We start from the raw sequence: 19,029 nt of genomic DNA on the forward strand, positions 1-19,029 counted from the left end.
CACTAGATATGTGCGAAAAATGCAATTTAGCTTATTTGGAGTCGTGCTTATTCAACCGTGAAATGTAGCGAAAAATATGTATTGTATTCTAGAAAGTACCCATTGCAAGCCTTCTGAACAATTAAGATTATAAAAATTAGGAATTATTTCCTTTAAATGTAACCATAGTCATGATATAAGCTTTGAGGCTTTTAAAAAGTGCAAATTTTGCCTTCTGGTGCTACTCACTAAAGCATGACATAAAATGTGTCCGTAACATACACTCAGAGGATAGCCTATAAAAGTACAAGCTCATGTAAAATTATTTTCGAAACCGCTCCTGGTTCAGAAATTACTGTTGGCAAAGTTTCTTGCTTGTCAGAATTTTCTGAACTTAACAACAAAAATGTCCCCTTGAATTCCAGATCCGCCCCTTCTGTGGGGTGCGTCAAAAATCGACTTTGCTGGTACTCCGTTTCTCCTTTTACTGTAAGGTTGAGGGAAAATGAACAAAGCAGCATCATTGTTAGTACTTACCCCGTATAAATGGATTAAAATATTACTTTCTTCGAATTGATTATTATAGCAAGTAGGTTGCTGAAGTTACCAAAATGGAATCAGATTGTCTAGTTAAGATAAGTTACTACACCTGTCATTACCTAAATGAATATCAATATACTAAGCGGCGCGGATAATATTAAGGGACAATGTAGATATCAACATGATTCTCCCGGATGTTACGTTTACATTGGGGTAAGCCCGCTAGTTATAAGGGACGCTAGTCAAAAGGATCTGTATTTATAACGTGTAAATTTCTATACACAAAGGTTCGCTAGTAATAAAATGGGAAGTGGGTCACAATCATGAAATCATAAGGACCGTAAGTCATGAGGTTCGATATTCATAATGCAAGATGGGATCACCATTCATAAACGCAAGTGTCACTTGTAATAATAGAAGTGGGTTGCTAATAGGACGGTCGCCAGTAATGATAGGACAGGATAGTCGCTACAGTCATAGTAGTAGAAGAGGGTTGCCAGTCTTAATAGGACAGGAGGGTGGCTAAAGTCATAATAGTCAAAGAGGGTTGCTAGTCAAAATAAGATGATAGGAGGTTGCCAGTCACAATAAGATAGGATGGTTAAAGTCATGATAGTAAAAGAGAGTCGCCAGTCATAAGATAATAGGAGGGTTGCCAGTCATAATGAGACACGAGAGGCGCTAATCATAGTGGTAGAAGAAGGTTGCTAGTCATAAGATAATAGAAAGGTTGCCTATACGGCAAAAGAGTCGCTCGTCATACGGTAAAAGAGTCGCTCGTCAGAGAAGAAGGGTGTTGCTAGTTATAATAGAAGACTTGCAACCCTCTTCTATTATGACTAGCCACCCTTTTATCTTATTGTGACCGGGAGAAATCTACTTTTATGAATAGCGACCTCCTCAATTACTATGACTGGCGACCCTCTTCTCCTATTATAATTAGCGACCCTCTTGCTATATTATGGCTGGAGATTCTCTTATGATTAGTGACCCTCTTGTATTACGATTAGCGACCCATGTTAATATTGGACAATTTTCCTTGCAATAATTAGCGACCCCACCCCCTTTCTTGATTATGAATAACGACCCTCGTCGTTGATTAACACTAGCAACCAATTTGAAGATTATGATAGATCATTATGATTAGTGACCATTATAACTATTGTAACTATTACGATTGGCGGATGTTATAATTGGCTGCTCTTACTTTGTATAACTTGTTTAATTTCAACGATCTATTAACAATTTATTTTAATCATTTATATTCATAATCGAAACTTGTGTGAGTTTTTTCAACCCAAGATATATAAATATTTGTTTTCTCTGAATAAATCTCGTGTGACGTCATCAGATGCGAGCAGCTTCCCAACAACTCCATAAACTTCATTTCCTGACATGGACCATTATGAAAGCAAATATTTTTTCTCATAGAAGGGGTAGATGTGTCTGATGGCACAGCACAAATAAAAATCACTTTCATTTTTTTTTTTGGGGGGGGGGGGAGAAAATAGCGTTTTGGGGAATTTATATCACACAACATACTTTAATACGTGATTAAGCCGCACGTTTCCTGTGAGTCTCTGTTTTGTATTATTCATAATGATCAACTTACCACATTGACAGTTATTACATGTGTAGGCATTCCACAGCAAAGACCATTGCAACAAAATGCAGAACCCACAATACCTAGAACACATTCGATTAAACCAATCACTCCTAGGACTCCGTGGAGGATTACAGCTTCCTGATCGATAAAAACAAACAACTCTTTAACAATCTTAATGCCAAGATTTGCCTATTATTCAACATGATTTGATTTTTCCTTTAACTAGCCCGATGTATGATGATTATCATGATGATAATAATAATCATCATGGGTGTTGGTCAGTGTTAATAGTGGGGGATCAGTGACACAAATCTTGTTCTTCAAGGATTTTTTAAAGATGTATTTTAGGGTCGCCAGTGGCGTCTACATTTTTTTTTATTGAGACAGATACGGCATAAAGGGCAAAATCTTTATCTAAAAAAGCTACGAGCGAGCAAAGAAAGCGAGTAAAAAATGTGACATGTTTCAAACAAAAAGTTAAACTTTGTGGTAGATTTTGACTTGGGGTCCATGGCCCCCTATAGCCCACATCTGTATTTCGGCGGGGATAGGAATGCGGAGTTACAAGTATATTATGACTAGATTAATAAGGCAACATGACAATTAGTCATTTTGAAGGCTCTTGTCGGTTTTTATTGTTATTTCATTTTTAAACCCTCTTACGTTTTAAATATCCTTTCTTTCGTATGTTACCCTCTTATTTACGTCATGAACCGGGATAAATAACACAAACATAAAGTGAAATTGGAAAATTATGGGCACACCCCCATCCACTTGTATACAGAGAGGGGTAAATTAAAAATAAAGTAATGTTAGGTATAACACACAAACATGAACATGTTATTCTATTTCATTCTTATTTTTCTTTATTTCTCCCTTCACCTGTTTTAACAATTCAAGAAAAGAATGGTTTAATTCAATACTAATAAACATAAAAAATCGAGAATAAAAAAATAATTATAGACGTCATCATGCATATATACGACTATCTATACTGCATCATCATGATCATAATAATATGGTATCCTCTCCTTATCAGGATTGAATCCAATTCAAGTAACATTAAGTTGCATTCTAATCGGCATTATAAATTATACAATAGAAAACATAAATGAGTATTTAAATGTTTTACACGAAAGAAGGCGTAAAACCCAGAAAGCAAGGGGCTTGTGTCGTCTGTGACACTGCATAAATAAACTACAGTGTGTATCGATAAAAAAGTTTACATTTTGAAAGTCTTGGGAATTGAAAAATATACAACGTGGAAATATTTTTTACATATTTTCTAGGGTTTGCGTCTCGTCTATCAAATTAAAGTAAAAATTTTAAAGAATGTTAAACTTTTCGTCAGTACTGGCCATTTTTGTAAAGCTCGCAGAAGTCGGTTTCCGCAGAAATTCTCATTTTTAGAAAAAAAAAATGCGAAAACAAGCTGACCATGCGATACAGTTCTTTTGTTTTTTTAGGAAATTGAAATAAAACAGATACGTTTGAACATTTTGTGACAACTTTCCCTCCCAAACACATTTTAACTAGGAAAGCACTATATATTTGCCTTTTTGTGCCAGGTGGATATGTGAGGACATAAATGAACGTAAAAAAAGTATATTTCAGACATTTCGAGCATTTTTAAAAAGTTTTTATCACTTCATATTTTCATTTTAATACCTGTTTCTCTTCACTTTTTTCAAGTTTGACGATAATCAACAGAAGGTGTGGGGAGGGGGTGGGGGCGTAATGGCGCTCTATTAAGTGTTTTGGGCGAGGAAACAAGCTAGTTAAAAAGGTAAAAGATACCTTCAAATCAATCTTCTAAGCTTAAGTCCGTCTACTTTTATTCATATAATGATTTTCAAGCCAATTCGGCACTTCGGGATTTTTTATACAAATTTACAGTGAAAAGGGAAGAGTTCCTTTTGCGAAAGCCACCCAAACCTGAAAATAAAAAATATGGAGAAGGTTTAAAGTAATATATCTAGCCGTAATATAGAACATAGATGACGGGAGAGTGGAAATACATACCAAAATATGACTTTATTCCGTAAAATTTTCGAGCAGGATCAAGGGCGTGTAATTGTCAATAGAGTCATAGACATCGGTTTCAGACAGAGTCTGAAAGGCTAGATTAGTCGAAGTATTGGCTCAAAATTGCTAGAAAACCTTTTCGATATCAGCGCTCCTGGCTGGCATACCGGGAAGAATCTTAACTGCAGTTACATTGACTCCTAACTAGAGTAACAATTACTAAGAAAAAAAAAGAACCCTGTAGGGATGTCGAAATTAATCCGGAGTACTTTTAGATTAGGAGTGCAGTTTTGAACCCAAAGGGTGGAAAAAATGAACCCTAACCAGGTGTTCAATTATTTAACCATTGTGGTGCTGCTATTGCATCAACATCTAGGGTTTCAATTTTGAACCTTTATTTGTTAGTGTGTAGCGATTCTCATGATATCTCTAGCCACGCGGAGTTTCGGGGTCATAGTCGATTTGACATTTTCCGAACCTAGAAATTTTCTTTCCGATGAAGTCTTTTTCTTGATTCGTGTTCCTATGGGGTCCTAGAACAAATTCAGCTTGGTCGCCCAAAGTTGCCGTTTGGGCAATTTTGCTAATTTGTATAAATCCAAAATGGCCGCCACATGCCATCTTAAAACTTTTGAAACCCTTACCCCAAAATGATGAGGAATAACTCGTTTTATGGGTTTAGGAGTGTGTAGAATCCATTACCATTATTATTTTTTTCAATATAAGGTCATCTTCATGTCAAATCCAAGATGGCCGCCGGATGCCATCTTGAAAAATTGAATTTGAACCCCTTGCCCCAGAATGATGAGTAATATCTTTGTTTAGGGGTTTTGGGGTGCGTAGAAGCTCTTTCTGCTATCTATTTTGCAATATAAGGTCATCTTCAGGTCAAATCCAAGATGGCCGCCAGATGACGCCATCTTGAAATATTAAATTTGAACCCTTTGCCCCAGAATCATGAATAATAACTCTATTCGTGAGTCATTTGGTATGTTGATTCAATTTCTGATGTAATTTTGCAATAAAGGATAATCTTCAGATCAAATCCAAGATGGGCCGCCAAACGCCATCTTGAAAAATTACTTTCCGGGGCTTATAGTGTAAGAGCTTATGTAAAGGGATTTTAGTGAGAATACTACTTTCTTTTAGTAATTCTCAATTTTTAGTTCAATGGGAAGTCAGATCTGAGATGTTGTCAGACATTAACTGCGCACCTTAGAATTAATCCTCTTTCGGTTTGGGCTATGATCAATTTCGCGTGTATTTTTATTTCTTTTAATGTCCATCAAGACTTTTGTACTGAATAGGCTTTTAAAGTCTTTTTGAATTTGGAAGTGTTTTCTCCATATTTTTCCTATATCAAAGTGTCCAATGATCGGTAGGCATCATTTCGTCTCAAAAGACGATGGTGTAGCGCGCTAGGAATTACATTTTCGAGAGTAGCTGTAGAGCTCCGATCTAGAGTGGCAGTCTCTAAAGCAAATTTGTACAGATGAAGGAGGATGGCGCTGAGACAGGTTCAGATAGAGATGCTTCCCTAGCCTTCCTCCTTGGTCTTTGGTCTGCCAATGTAGCATTCCGATTTTCGACGTCTTGACCCCTGTACTTAGTAGTTCATAGATGGCGACTATCATCTACATCTTCGCAAGTGTTAGTGTTTATGCCGGCGAGTTTTATGTCAAGTTTGCAAGTGTGTTTATAACGGAGATGTGATCTACCAGGAGACCAAGACACAGATCCCCCTACATTGGCGAATCCCTTCTAGGATTTGCCAAAGTTTCATGCGGCGAATACGCCCCAACCACTTGAGGCACCTTTGACTAATAAGGAGCGAGAATATGCTGGGGATGCCAGCATGCACATACGATTAAGGACCTTATATTTTTTACCCTGTCCTGTCATTTAATGTGCAGGATACGTCCGAGGCAGCTGACATCATGACATGGAAGGTGTTTAGCCGCTTTTCTTGATCGGCGTACGTTTTCCAGGACTTATTTCCGTTCAGGAGCTTGGCCATGGCTGTGACTGATTTTCCAATCCTGGTGCTTATATCATTGTCCAGTGATAGGGATGCATACGCACTCACATGCAGGCGACCCGTTCCAAGGACCCCCGTTTTCACAAACATTTGTAGTTCCGAGGACCCTCCTTTTTACAACTAGCCCGCTCCAATTAAGGCCCCCGTTTTTTGTCTCGCCCGCGGCACATCCCTACTACTTTTTTGGTCGAGTGCCCCCCCCCCCCCCGGGCCTTCACAACAACAGGTAGAACGGAGAAGCTACCAACAGGAGGGGCTAGAAACATCAAGATGGACGAAGAAATGAAGATAAGACTAGAGAAGTCTCTCCAAGATAACCCCATGATGAGATGCAGCAAGACTTAATTGCGACAAAACATGCCCCAAAAGCCACCAGTGAGCACATCAACTATCGCCAGAACACTTGATGGTATGATGTTCTCAATGAAGATGCTCGAAGACGTACCAGACGTCCGCAATTCTCCCCGCAGCAAAGAGAGCAGTACGCAAACTGGTTCCTGCAGACAGGTGTTATTTCGTCTTTGTGGACGAAACAGGGTACAATGTCTGGACCCGTCGGTCTCTTGGAAGAGCACCTCGAGGTGAACCTGCCCGTCGAGTTGTCCATGGCAGCGCGGCAAAAACTGCATTGTCACGATGGCTGTATCGGATGAGATCGGTCTGGTCATCAACCACGTAATAGCCTGCGAAACTGTTACAAGAGATACTTTCGAGCAGTTCCTCCTAGTCACCGCTCGTCAATGCAAACGGATGTTCCCACCAGGCGAACCAGTGTATATCATCTGTGACAACGCTCGACCCCATGTAAGAGCAGTTGCCAGATGGTATGCATCCAAGAATCAACCTGAAACTGCTTCCCCCCTACAGCCCATTCCTGAATCCAACTAAAATGGCGCATAGTGCCTTTAAGGCCGCAGTGAAACGGGATTTAGGTCGTCCAGAGATGCAGCAACGTCTTGGTGACAGGAACGCTGTACGTGAGGCTGGGGACAACCCGGGGGACAACCTCCAGCAATGGAGATGCAGGCAGCTAAGGTCGCACGGGCCTAGTCACAGCTGGCAGGCAAAAGATATTCATTCGAGCCAACCCATTGCTCAATTTTTAAATTTGATATTGCTGATTGACAAAAATGAATGAATATGACTGACAATCTAACACTGATTCTAGGGAGGATACCTACCGAACTTACTTTTTCCAAATTGGAAAGATATTTCACCACTATGGAACTATATTTTTACTGGCAGAAGAATTAGGGTTATTTTACTCTCTCAAGTGATGAATTTGGTCCCGTCAGGTGTAGTCTTTGGTTGGAACTTATGTTAAATATAAAACAAAGTCCAGTAGGCAGTTCTTTGTAACGTATTTACAACAGACATTTATTAGGTGAGCTGCATCACTACTCCGTCATCTTAGTAGCAGCCATAGCTTTTTCAGTACAAGTGGTCACGTGTAATAACATAGTATAGTCTACGCCTGCAGACCTCTATCAGTTATCACCACACCTCCCTTTCTTTAAAGAGGTTTATATACACATATATAATACTTCTTAAACTACAGAGTGACAGGGTGGACTACCTGTACACTTACAACAGTACTAAGGGATTATTCTGCCCCTTAAAGCTGGAGTACTGTTGTTGTCAAATATTTAAACAAATAATATTACAGTTCATATATATTTCGTTTTTGCTGTTCATGATGCGACAATTCGTTGAACCAGTAGAGACATCTGTAAAGTTGAGTTTTGTGGTAGCGATAAATTCAATCCCGTATTGCTGATTAACTTTAACATGCAAATTTATATCATGCACATGCAATCATGCAGTTATCATGGGGTTGTATTAGAGTTCAAACCATTTACAGTTTTAAAGTTATCTTTGAACTCATATGGCTATTTACAAAACGAAACGCGAAAGTTTTTCTGTTAAGTTCGCTTTCCTCTATTTACAAGTTTAAACGATCTGGCGGTTTAACGACTCGTCCGCTTCTGGTTGTTCGGGATGATGATGAAGATGCGCGAACATCAGATGCTGGTTCCGCTTCTGTGCTGTCATCTAGCTCGAAGTCATCCTGTGTTGGTAGTGGAATAGACTCGGCTTGGTGTCTCGGATCTGGCCTGAGGTGACGTCTGTTTCTGCGACGTATCTCGCCTGTAGCTGTTTCAATTTGGTACACAGTAAAAACAAAATTATACCACCTGTATAAAATTTTATACAACCGCTGTTTACTATATGAACCTTACAACTGTTGTTTGAAAATTATACAACCCTCGGTTGTTTAAAGTTTGAACAGAAGGTTGAATAAAATTTTTATACAAATTATGTTTAAAACTTGGTTTTATACAGCGGGTTGTAAAAAGATTTTAATGCAATTCTGTTTAAATTTTGTGCAACTGTATAAACTATGGTTGTATAAAAAAAAACTGTTCAAAAATGGTTGTATAAAAGGAGGCAAAGAAGAAAAAGGCAAAGGAGAAGTGGAAGAAGGCGAAGGAGATGTACATAAGACAAATTCAATCATCCCACATTCAATTTAAAAAAAAAAAATGTTCGACAAGTGTAACTGACAAATAAAACTTTTATGCTTTCAGTTTCATTCAAGATATTTATTCTTGCATTTCACACCTGCACAGTATGCATGTTTTACATTACATATACATAGGAGGCAATACTCCCCAATCTTTCTTACAAGGTATCACTTAAAAACACTATGCAACACTGTGGAAGACTCTGACATACTATATCGGAACACGGACGAGTAGATTCACTCCTGCACGGGGAAAAGTAGAAAATTTTGAAATGTGTACAAAATATATGAAGAAATGTCCATAACTTATCATTGATGTATTTGCTGCCCTCTTGTTATCAATATATATTTTTTTAAAGCAGTAATTTTCTTATCCCTGGTTTCAGTAACAGTAATTTAATCTATTGCCCCCCCCCCCTCTTTTTACAAGAAAATCAGACGCCTGTGTGCTTTCACAAATGCAGAAGATTAACGTTATCCTAAAAAGATGGGGATCCTTGCAGTGATCTTCAATATGCAGAAAATCTCAGTCCAGGCATTATATTTCAGAAGTACTCTGATAAATAACTTGCAACAGTGAAGAATTCACATTTTTTCATATTTCAATTAGCTATTTGATACATACATAAATGAAAATAACATTTAATATTGGCATGATAACTTTAGACAAAAATGTTGTCTTTAAAACATTTTCATGAAACATTGCAAATAACAAGACTCATAAACATTAAATCTATTTTAAGCCACTGAATACAATATGAGCAAAGCACATATGAAACATATGTCCTATTGCAGACCCAAGGTCAGCATTACTGCAGGCCAAAGTGAAATAAGTGTGCAATGGATGAAAAATAAAAGGGTGGTACCCTATTATGGTACAAAAGATCATTCGGTTTTAATGCATTGAGCAAATGTTCAGTTGCTGAATATTTAAATAAAATCAATGATGGAACATTCATAATTAGCATTGAGAAAGTATCGAAATGAGTCAAATTTATCCTGGCACTACAAATTGGAATAAAAGCCTTGGCAGAGATATTTGGGTTCAATCACAATCTCCTATTGCAATAAAGATTGTCATCCAAGTGTTTCAGATATGCCTTAGAAGATTCTTTCTTGTATTTGCATGAAATCTGGAAAGATGCTGTGTACTGGACTTAAAGTTTTTACAAAAAAGATAATAACAAGGAGAACTGTTCTTCTGCACCAAAAGGTGAAATTATTCAAACAACTCTTCAAATTAGCCAACTGTTATAAAAAAAAATGCCATTTGACCTAAAAATATTTACATGTAATCAATAGAATAACAAACAAGCACTCCTCTTAACCCCAACTAGACCAGGCTTTTTTTGGCTGTTCTGTGGCGGGGGGTTGATTCAACCCCCCCCCCCCCCCCGAGATCTCGGCCGCCGATCGCGCGAGCACCGCAAAATTTTGCACGCTGGTAGTGTGCGATGTAATCTACAAGGCTGTATGGTAAAATTTTCCAAAATAATGAGATTTTATTTTATATGAATTAATTATGCTAATTTATGCATAAATCATATCTTTTGCTCTAATTCACTACATAAAGCTCCCAGAATGCTAATTTTTAGTAAAAATATTCTTTGTAGCATTCTTAACAATCGCAATTGAAAAAAACTTCGGTTTGGAAATCAATTTCTTGTGTATTTTATTGTTTATGAATTTCTTTGATTTTCAACCTTTTCTTTTTTCACCAGATTTATAGCACAACCTTTTTGAAGCATAATTATGCTAAAATCAATTGATTTCAGCTGTTTAAAGTAAAAATAATCATAACTTTATGAATAAGATGAGAAAACTCAATTTGCATTGACTTTGTAGACGAAATCACGTTTTGGAACAATTTTTGTTCAGACATGCACTTACAAAATGTTGCGTACTTTCGGAACCGCGTACCTGGGCATCGTGAATTAGGTCTCAAAAGATAAGCGAGACTTTAAAGTATAAACTCTGCGAGTGGCGGGGTCAAAAAATTTCGCGCGGCGGAATGATCGCAGAAAATGTTGGGGGATGTTGATTTAACCCCCCCCCCCCCCCCCGGCCTGTTTAGGGTTAAGAAGGGGAAGTAGGTGTTAATTAGCACCTTTTTCATATACTTGCTCATAAAACCTAAAATACTGTATGTAAATGTCAATGTAAGGCTGCCAATATAAGGTTTAAAGGCAAGGTTCATCCTGACATTACATGTAAGTTGGTTTTCATAAAAGCAGAACAGTGACAGAAACATATTAATGAAAGTTTGGTGAAAATCCACCAAAGAATAAGAATTAAGAAGTTTTAAAGTTTTAAATTTGTGACTTCACATGCGAGCAGCTCCCCATATTTCATATGATATAAATTCTATAAAAGTGCTTTTTCTAGGGAAATTGGAAAATTATTTTACCTGTGCATTCAATGTTATCAAAAACATTTCACACATGCTTCTGATAAAAACCCATTTAATTATCATGAACCATTAAAAAATGGCAATTTACGGAATTTATATTACATGACATATTGGGAGCTGCTCGCATGTCGCGTCACATATTTAAAACTTTGAAGCCTCATAACTCTGTTATTCTTTGGCAGATTTTCGCCAAACTTTCATTTATTCATTTCTCTCATGGTTCTCTTTTTATTAAAACCAACTTGATGTCTGGGTGAACCTTGCCTTTTTTGCAATTGTTTACAGATTTTCAACAATTTACTGCAAACATGACCATGTCAAAAGTACCAACTAACCTGGCCAAGCAGTTATTTGGCCCTTGGTATTTTGGATCCTGTAGAATTTGTAGAGGAAATTTGTTTATATAGTTCTTGTCTTTTCTTGTTTTAAAGATTTTTAAACCCCAAATGGTCACAACGTTTTGGTTGTTATTCAGCATACAGTATCATACAAATCACAAGTGAATTATGATTAAATTATGCAATGAGATATATATGTCACCGCCAGGATAGTAGAGAGAATTTGCATAACTAATGACTTCATAAATACTGTATTGAAATTTTGAACCCCTCCCCAAGGCCGATCGGAAGGGAAAAAAGTGCCACTGTGAAATCACTCTCCCAGGTATGGAACGCGTCATCGTCAATGCCTGTTCATCTTCTTTTTCTTCATGCTCCTTCCTAAATAAAGTGCAAAACAAAGAAATGAAGGGGGTAGAAGACCAATCACACAGACATCTAGTAGGATAATCTGTATTATACCTTACATACTAAGAGCAGGGTTGATAGGTAATACAGGAGTGGGAAATACTAGTTGGTAAATGATATTTAGAAAATCATAATGACAAGGGTTCACAAAACATGACAATTACATCATTCTACCAAAAAAAGAAATATCCTGTATGATGAAATGGGCAAGTGAATCTGGTCAACTTACGATTTTCAGCATGGGGAATCATGCGGCTCAGATTTTTTAACTGTGGTATTGTTAGCCAATATCTTTAAGGACTTCTATTGCCCCCCCAACAAAATAAATAAATAACATGAATTGGCGTTGATCATATCACTTGTGTACATTATTGAGGCAAAACCATAGGAGGTATGTTGCTGAGTTTGGAGAACTGCTTTTAAGGAGATTTCAAGTCTTCGCAAAATGTGCAGATTTGCATAGACATTCAACAACCATGACATACATGCAGAATAGGTCATTGTGTGAACTTATTCATTTATTCTGTTGTATACATGGTTTGCACTACAGAATTGAGATGCTTCATTTAGTATCAGGATTATTAGATAGAATACAGTCAGATAGCTGCCCTAAACAGATTTCAATGTTGGGGTCAAAATTTTACATGCCCACATAAATTTTTTTTTTACCTTTTTGGGTAAGCAACTGAGCACTTTGATACTTTCACTTGCCTTGGTCAAGTGAGCATGTGCTCGAGTCAAGCCCAAGTGCTCTCAAAGATTGCCAACAGTAACGTTCTAATATTCTTCAGGATAATCAGAGCTTTAACCTAAATTGGCAAAAAATAGATAATTATATAAATAAGTAAAAACTTCGAAAAAGTAAAATGATAATCAATACTTACTGGTTGGAGATTCATGAAAGATTCAAGACTTTGAAGTACGGAACATCTGCCTCTCTCCCCTTGCGTTCTGCCGATCAAATTCACAGGAAGTACACTGAAATTTTTATTGTTGACCTGTATAAATGAAAATACAGTTTGAGCGAAGAAGTGACCGGTGAAGGAAGGGAAAACAAAATAAGAATGGAAGCAAAGAAAATAGGAAAGAAGGATGAAGGTGAGGAGGAAATTTCAGCATTTTCAAACTAAATGTGTTTGCCTGCAAGTGAGATTCAAGCTTACAAGTGGAATGGGTACAAGTATAAAATTGAGAAATTATAAGGATTGAAGGTAATAAAGGGATTCACCAAGGTAATTTCAGCCAAAATGTGTTTCACCCATTAATATACAACAAAATCATTTTATATTCAAAATGCTTGTTGACCCCTGCCTGTGACCTTAAGCTTGGAACTGGAGGTGACCTTCAAATCTCTGAAGAACATCATCCCTCTTAGATTGGTCACAATTTATGAGTGATAATAAAAATTTAAACAAACAAAGCAAAAACTTAACATTGGGCTCCAAAAGTTCTTCAACCTCTGCTGTAACATTTGATATTGAGGTGACCTTCAACCCCCAGGGACATCTACCATCCAAGTTTGGTCAAAAATGGGCATACATGGATCAAAACTTATGAGCTGTAATACAAAACTTGCCCTAAAAGGCTTAAACTTTGACCCATCATCACCTTGAGCGAGGTGACCCTCATGTTTGGTAAAATGTGAAATAAATTTGCATATATAACCATGCTTCCCTTCAAGTTTGATTAAAAGCCTTGAGTACAAAGTTATTCAAGTTTTGTCAGTGTTCCCATTTGAAATTCCTGCAATGCATTACTGCTACACAATAATGGTGAATAATGCTGTGCGCAGTGTTCAGCTGGAATGTTGAGAGTCAATTATCTCTCTTTAACGCCTTGTGCAACACGATAGTAAAAAATACCAGAGGTCTGTGTTAGTTCTATATCAGAAATCATTACTCTGAATTGGTGTATGTTACTGTAGAACATCATTTGCTTGTTTTGATGAGGTCCATCAACTATTACAATTATGTTGGACAGGATTTGGTGTACATAAGAACACTGATTTCACTATAAATTGGAAGCATTGTTATTCTTACATGCACCTGAAGAGGAAATATCCTCTTTCGAAGTTTTAATGCTAATTGATGCAGCTTTGTAAAAGTCTTCGCATTGCTACTGTAAGCTTGAATTGAGTATAAGACTAAAACTTACACTGAAACATTTTCTTGTCCACTCCGGCCGCTAGGATCTTTCTATACCCTGGATTAATCTTCTCCGCAAGTTCTAAAGGGCACCAGGAGCTGCATCGTCAATAAATATCTTGATCAATCTAAAAATGAAATAAGTATTTATAAACTGTATCACACATAATACAATTACGAGCATACAATGTTTTCATACATCACATTGTCATTAAAGTCATGCTAAATATTACTCATTAAATTAAAAAAATTAAAAACTCATCAATGTTTGTAACAAAAACCCTAGGTCACATGCACACACTGCACAAATCAAGTAAAGTCTAGTGAGCTTTGACATTGACCTTTCTATTTCTAACCATTTATCACATTCCTTTTAATATTGATCACTATTGGAGTAATTAACCACTGGAGAAACAATACTTAGTATTTGCAAAACTGTCCATGTATACATTAAACTACAGGCATACATGTACATTGCAAATGTGCAGGTACAATGCTTGACTGAAATCAACTACGGTATGCTTTCCAAACTGTAACTATAACTTCATGGCTGCGCAATCGATGGGGATTCTTCACCTTGTCACGAACCACTTAACAGCTAATAAAAGTGAATCCCAACTTATACTCAATAGCAAGTTCTGATTGGCCAATATACATTGATTGCCAAATGTTGCAGATTACAAAAAAAGAGAATGAAAAAAAAACCTAAATCCGGGGGGGGGGGGGGGGGAGATAGGTGGGGAAATTAATATCCCCCCCCCCCCCCCCAGGCCCAAGATTGACATTCATGGAAAGAAGACACATCCCAACTTAATCTTTCAAATCGGATTTCAGAACAACTTTTCCACTTATCATAGAATTATGACAACTAAGATGCAACTGAATTTTTAACGCCATCGTCGCTGGGGCAGAACAAGTGATCTTATAATCTTGCACTATATTCTCAAGTAAGAAAGATATTAATTTTGGAAATTCATACCCAAAAAATGCTTTGTTCAACTTCGAACAATTAAATTTAAAATGAGTTTTCATAATGCAAATCCACTGCACTATTGTAGTTAATCAAGTTATTTTACCATTCCCAAAAGCTGTAGATATTTGTCAAGAATTTCTGCTGTGCTTGGTCGTGGGTTTCGTCTAGTCCACTCATATCTCGGTACCGAGGTTCGTCACATTAACAATAACGTTGTCAGGTGATGAGTTATGTTGCATCCAGTAGGTGTCTTCTTCGTGCTCATCTTCTGCAACACAAAATGGTGATAAACATGAATCAAAGATCAAGAATAGCAACATGCTATATCTGACTATTCTATAGAGAACTGATGGAATTAGTGGATAAATTGTACAAATTCTCAATAAAAAATTCCCTTGTGCAGTGTGGAATTTACATGAAGTCAACCTAATTCCTGTATCTCAGATTCAAAATTAGTTTCTGATCATAACTCATAGCAAGAACCCTCAACCCCCCCCCCCCTTCTGGAGCTACAATGCAATGTTTGTTTAATCTGTTACTATTTGCATGTACGCCTGGCCTCGCTAGGCCTAGGCTATAGACTAGGCTGGCCTATATAAAGGACAATTGGCCTAGCTAGGCCAGGCCCAGGATTTAGATCTAGGTTTGGACCTAGACCTAGATTTTAATGGGGTTTTACATCCATATATGTAGATGTACAAAATTGAATATAGTTGACTAGACCTAGATCTAGCCAGGCCTACATTACACCTAGGCTATATAATGCGCTTGAGGCCGGCCTGGTCCGAGCTTGTACCGGACCCGGTACCTCGCGCATATCGCATCCGCATGCAATGTTTCGAAATCAGCAGCGAATTATTTATGTGTGAGGAACTTCATGTTGGCTCTAATTTAAATCACCAATTTTGAGACTGATAGAAGCATGGAAAGAAGTGAAACTTTGTGTAAAGTAAGAATATAAGTTTTGATTATTTTTAAAGATCGTGATGTTGCATGAATTTTATATTCCCCCCCCCCCCCATAAAATCCCACCTTTTGTCACTCAGAATATCAGATCGAGTTCACGGTCTCGAAGTTCGGGTAGGTGGAGCGTAGTGTAGTGGTAATGAAGTGGAGAGGAGCCTGCACGAACTTCGCTGGAGCCAGAGGTACCATAGCCTGCGCGATTCAGTATTTAAGATACGCAACAAACACAAACTTTACACATCTAATGCATAGACAGATATTTATTGCAAAATCCGACTCACAATGGTGGAAAATTAATGAAATTTTGGCATTTTTTGGGACGGCCTCAAAATGCAGCCTTTCTCATCAAAATCTCCGAATCACGTGCAAAGTGAATGGGTGCGCAGACATGGGGCACCATTTTTTTTTCAATCTCAAAATGACTGCCCGAGGTTTTTCGAAGAAAATCATATATTTCTTTCACATTTTTATGAGATATTAGGCACACTAACTCATAATGATATAAGGAACATTATCAGCTGAAAGATTTTGTGAAATAAATATAAATTCATATTAAATCTTAACTCAAATCGTTAGGTGCGCAGACTTGGGGACCACCATCATATAGAGTTACACATACATGCACACACAATAAAAGCACTGCAACAATGGTAACAATGCATTGACAATTGGGATTATTCAAGAACATTCACTCGAAATCAATCACTGAATTTACCTCTAAAGATTGGAACTAAATGTCCCACTCCTGAAGCAGGTTTGTCACCCCCAAATCTTCCATTTTCTAAAAGGGAGATTAAACACGATTTTCCAGTGCACTGCAGCAGTCTCCGAGTCGATCAGACTCAACGCCATCTTCCGACCACAGTGGACCACTGCGCACGCGTACGAATGCGCTTTACGTCATGTGCTGATCTTGTACAACTCTGTACAAGCCTTTTGTCTACGGACTTTGAACAGGTCCATTCGCCGTGTTTTATACAGATATTTATCAAAGCTTAAACATGTGCTGTTCAAAAAATTGTACAGCACCTCTTATACAGCGATATTTTGTACAGCGTTTTTACTGTGTATGATCTGTTATGATTATTGACAGACTTTATGATACCACGTTGTGACCATGCAGGTATTAGTTTTCATGTCTTGGAGTATCACATGATCTCCAGGTTTTAGCTTTGGCAAGTCTCGAGCATGTTTATCGAATTGCTCTTTTTGCTTTATCTTCTGTTCATCCTTTCTTCCCCTCACAGATTTAGTATCAATCTGTTGGTTATTGAGCAATGTGTCAAGCATATGGGAAGGTTTGACCTAATCTGACGATTGTACAGAAGTTCTGCTGGAGATTTTCCGCATGCTATTGGTGAACTTCGATAGACTTGTAAAGCTCTGTGGATATCTTGTCCACTGTGCAGTGACTTCAGTATGAGATTTTTGACAATCTTCACAGCATTTTCTGCGAGGCCATTTGATTGTGGATAATGTGGACTCGATGTGGTAGGGTGAAAATCCCATTCCTTTGCAAAGCTTTTGAATTCTTGGCTTGCAAATTGAGGACCATTATCCGACATCAGTTCACATGGTGTACCATGACGAGCAAATATTGCTTTCATGTGATTAATCACGGCCTTGCTTGTAGTTGAAGTCATAGTACATACTTTAATGTATTGTGAGTAGTAGTCGACGGCGACCATATATTCTCTTTTGTTCAAAGTGAATAGATCTACGGCAACTTTTTCCCAAGGACGATCGGGCACGGCATGAGGATTTAGGCTTTCAGCCTGTTGTTTTGGTTTGTACATAAGGCATGAAGTACAATTTTGGACCATTTCAGTTATGTCTGTATTGATTCTTGGCCAATAGATTACTTCCCTAGCACGTTTCTTACATTTCTCAATGCCTAAGTGACCTTCGTGTACTTGGTTTAGTATGTATCGTCTCATGGAATTTGGAAGTACTATTTTAGAGCCTTTGAATATGATTCCATCTGCTTCAGAGAGTTAACTTCTAATGTTCCAGTACTGTTTTATTTTTGCTGGACATTGTTGCTTACTTTCTGGCCAACCATTTCTGATGGTGGCTAGCAACTCTTGAAGCTCTACATCTTTTTTGGTCTCTTCAACAATTTCTTGTCTTTTGTTTGATGTTACTGGCATTGCTTGTATTATCATATCTACATAGACTCTGATATCTTCTTCAGTTTCAACATTCAATTCTGCTTTTGGGTCTACTGCTCGTGACAGTGTATCAGCAGTGAACATGTATTTTCCAGGTGTATATGACACTTTGAGATCATATCTCTGTACTCTGATTAGTAATCTTTGAATGCGTAGAGGACAATCTGCCAATGACTTAACAAACAATGGAATAAAAGGCTTGTGATCTGTTTCAACTTCTATCTTTTGACCATAGATATATTGATGAAATTTTTCACATCCGTACGTGATAGCTAAGAGTTCTTTTTCTATCTGAGCGTAACGTGTTTCTGCATCAGTCATAGCTCTTGATGCATAAGCTACGGGATGCCAATTTTGCTCATGTTGCTGTAGGAGAACTGCTCCTAGTCCATTTTTTGAAGCGTCAGCTGATATCTTTGTGGCTTTTGTGCAATCATAGAAATGAAGCACTGGTTGACTCATTAGAGCTTCTTTCAGCTCGCACCACGCTTTTTCTTGTTCATTTTCCCACATCCACTCTACTTTCTTGTCAAGCAATATGCGTAGAGGTGCTGACCTTGTTGATAGGTTTGGAATGAATTTTGCTTGGTAGTTTATCATCCCCAAGAACCTTTGTATGTCCTGTTTACATGTTGGTCTTGCCGTGTTTCTGATGGCAGCCACCTTTTTAGGATCTGGTCTGACTCCATCTTGGCTGATCAAGTCACCAATGAAAGTCATCTGGTTCACATTGAACTCACACTTGTCTCGATTGAGTTTCAGGTTTGATTTTTGTGCGATGTCTAGAACTTTTCTCAGACGATCGTCATGTTCTTCTTGTGTGCTTCCCCATACCACTATGTCATCCATCATGGTATTGACACCAGGTACATCTACGAACAAGTTATATATTATCTTGTGAAAAACT

The 19,029-nt window shown here is 37.7% G+C and overlaps 1 long non-coding RNA gene across 1 annotated transcript; it reads right to left on the reverse strand.

Annotated features, from left to right (window-relative positions):
- Positions 1 to 8,776: 8,776 nt before the first annotated feature.
- LOC135157493 (uncharacterized) lies at positions 8,777 to 16,818 on the reverse strand. Its single transcript, XR_010296492.1, has 6 exons — positions 16,667 to 16,818; positions 15,089 to 15,253; positions 14,023 to 14,140; positions 12,753 to 12,866; positions 11,406 to 11,841; positions 8,777 to 10,910 (listed from the first exon to the last, which is right to left on the reverse strand). It is a non-coding gene; the product is annotated as an uncharacterized LOC135157493 (long non-coding RNA).
- Between the last annotated feature and the right edge of the window lie 2,211 nt (positions 16,819 to 19,029).

The sequence above is a fragment of the Lytechinus pictus genome, chromosome 18 (assembly GCF_037042905.1).
Source record: "Lytechinus pictus isolate F3 Inbred chromosome 18, Lp3.0, whole genome shotgun sequence".
Classification (NCBI taxonomy): Eukaryota; Metazoa; Echinodermata; class Echinoidea; order Temnopleuroida; family Toxopneustidae; genus Lytechinus; species Lytechinus pictus.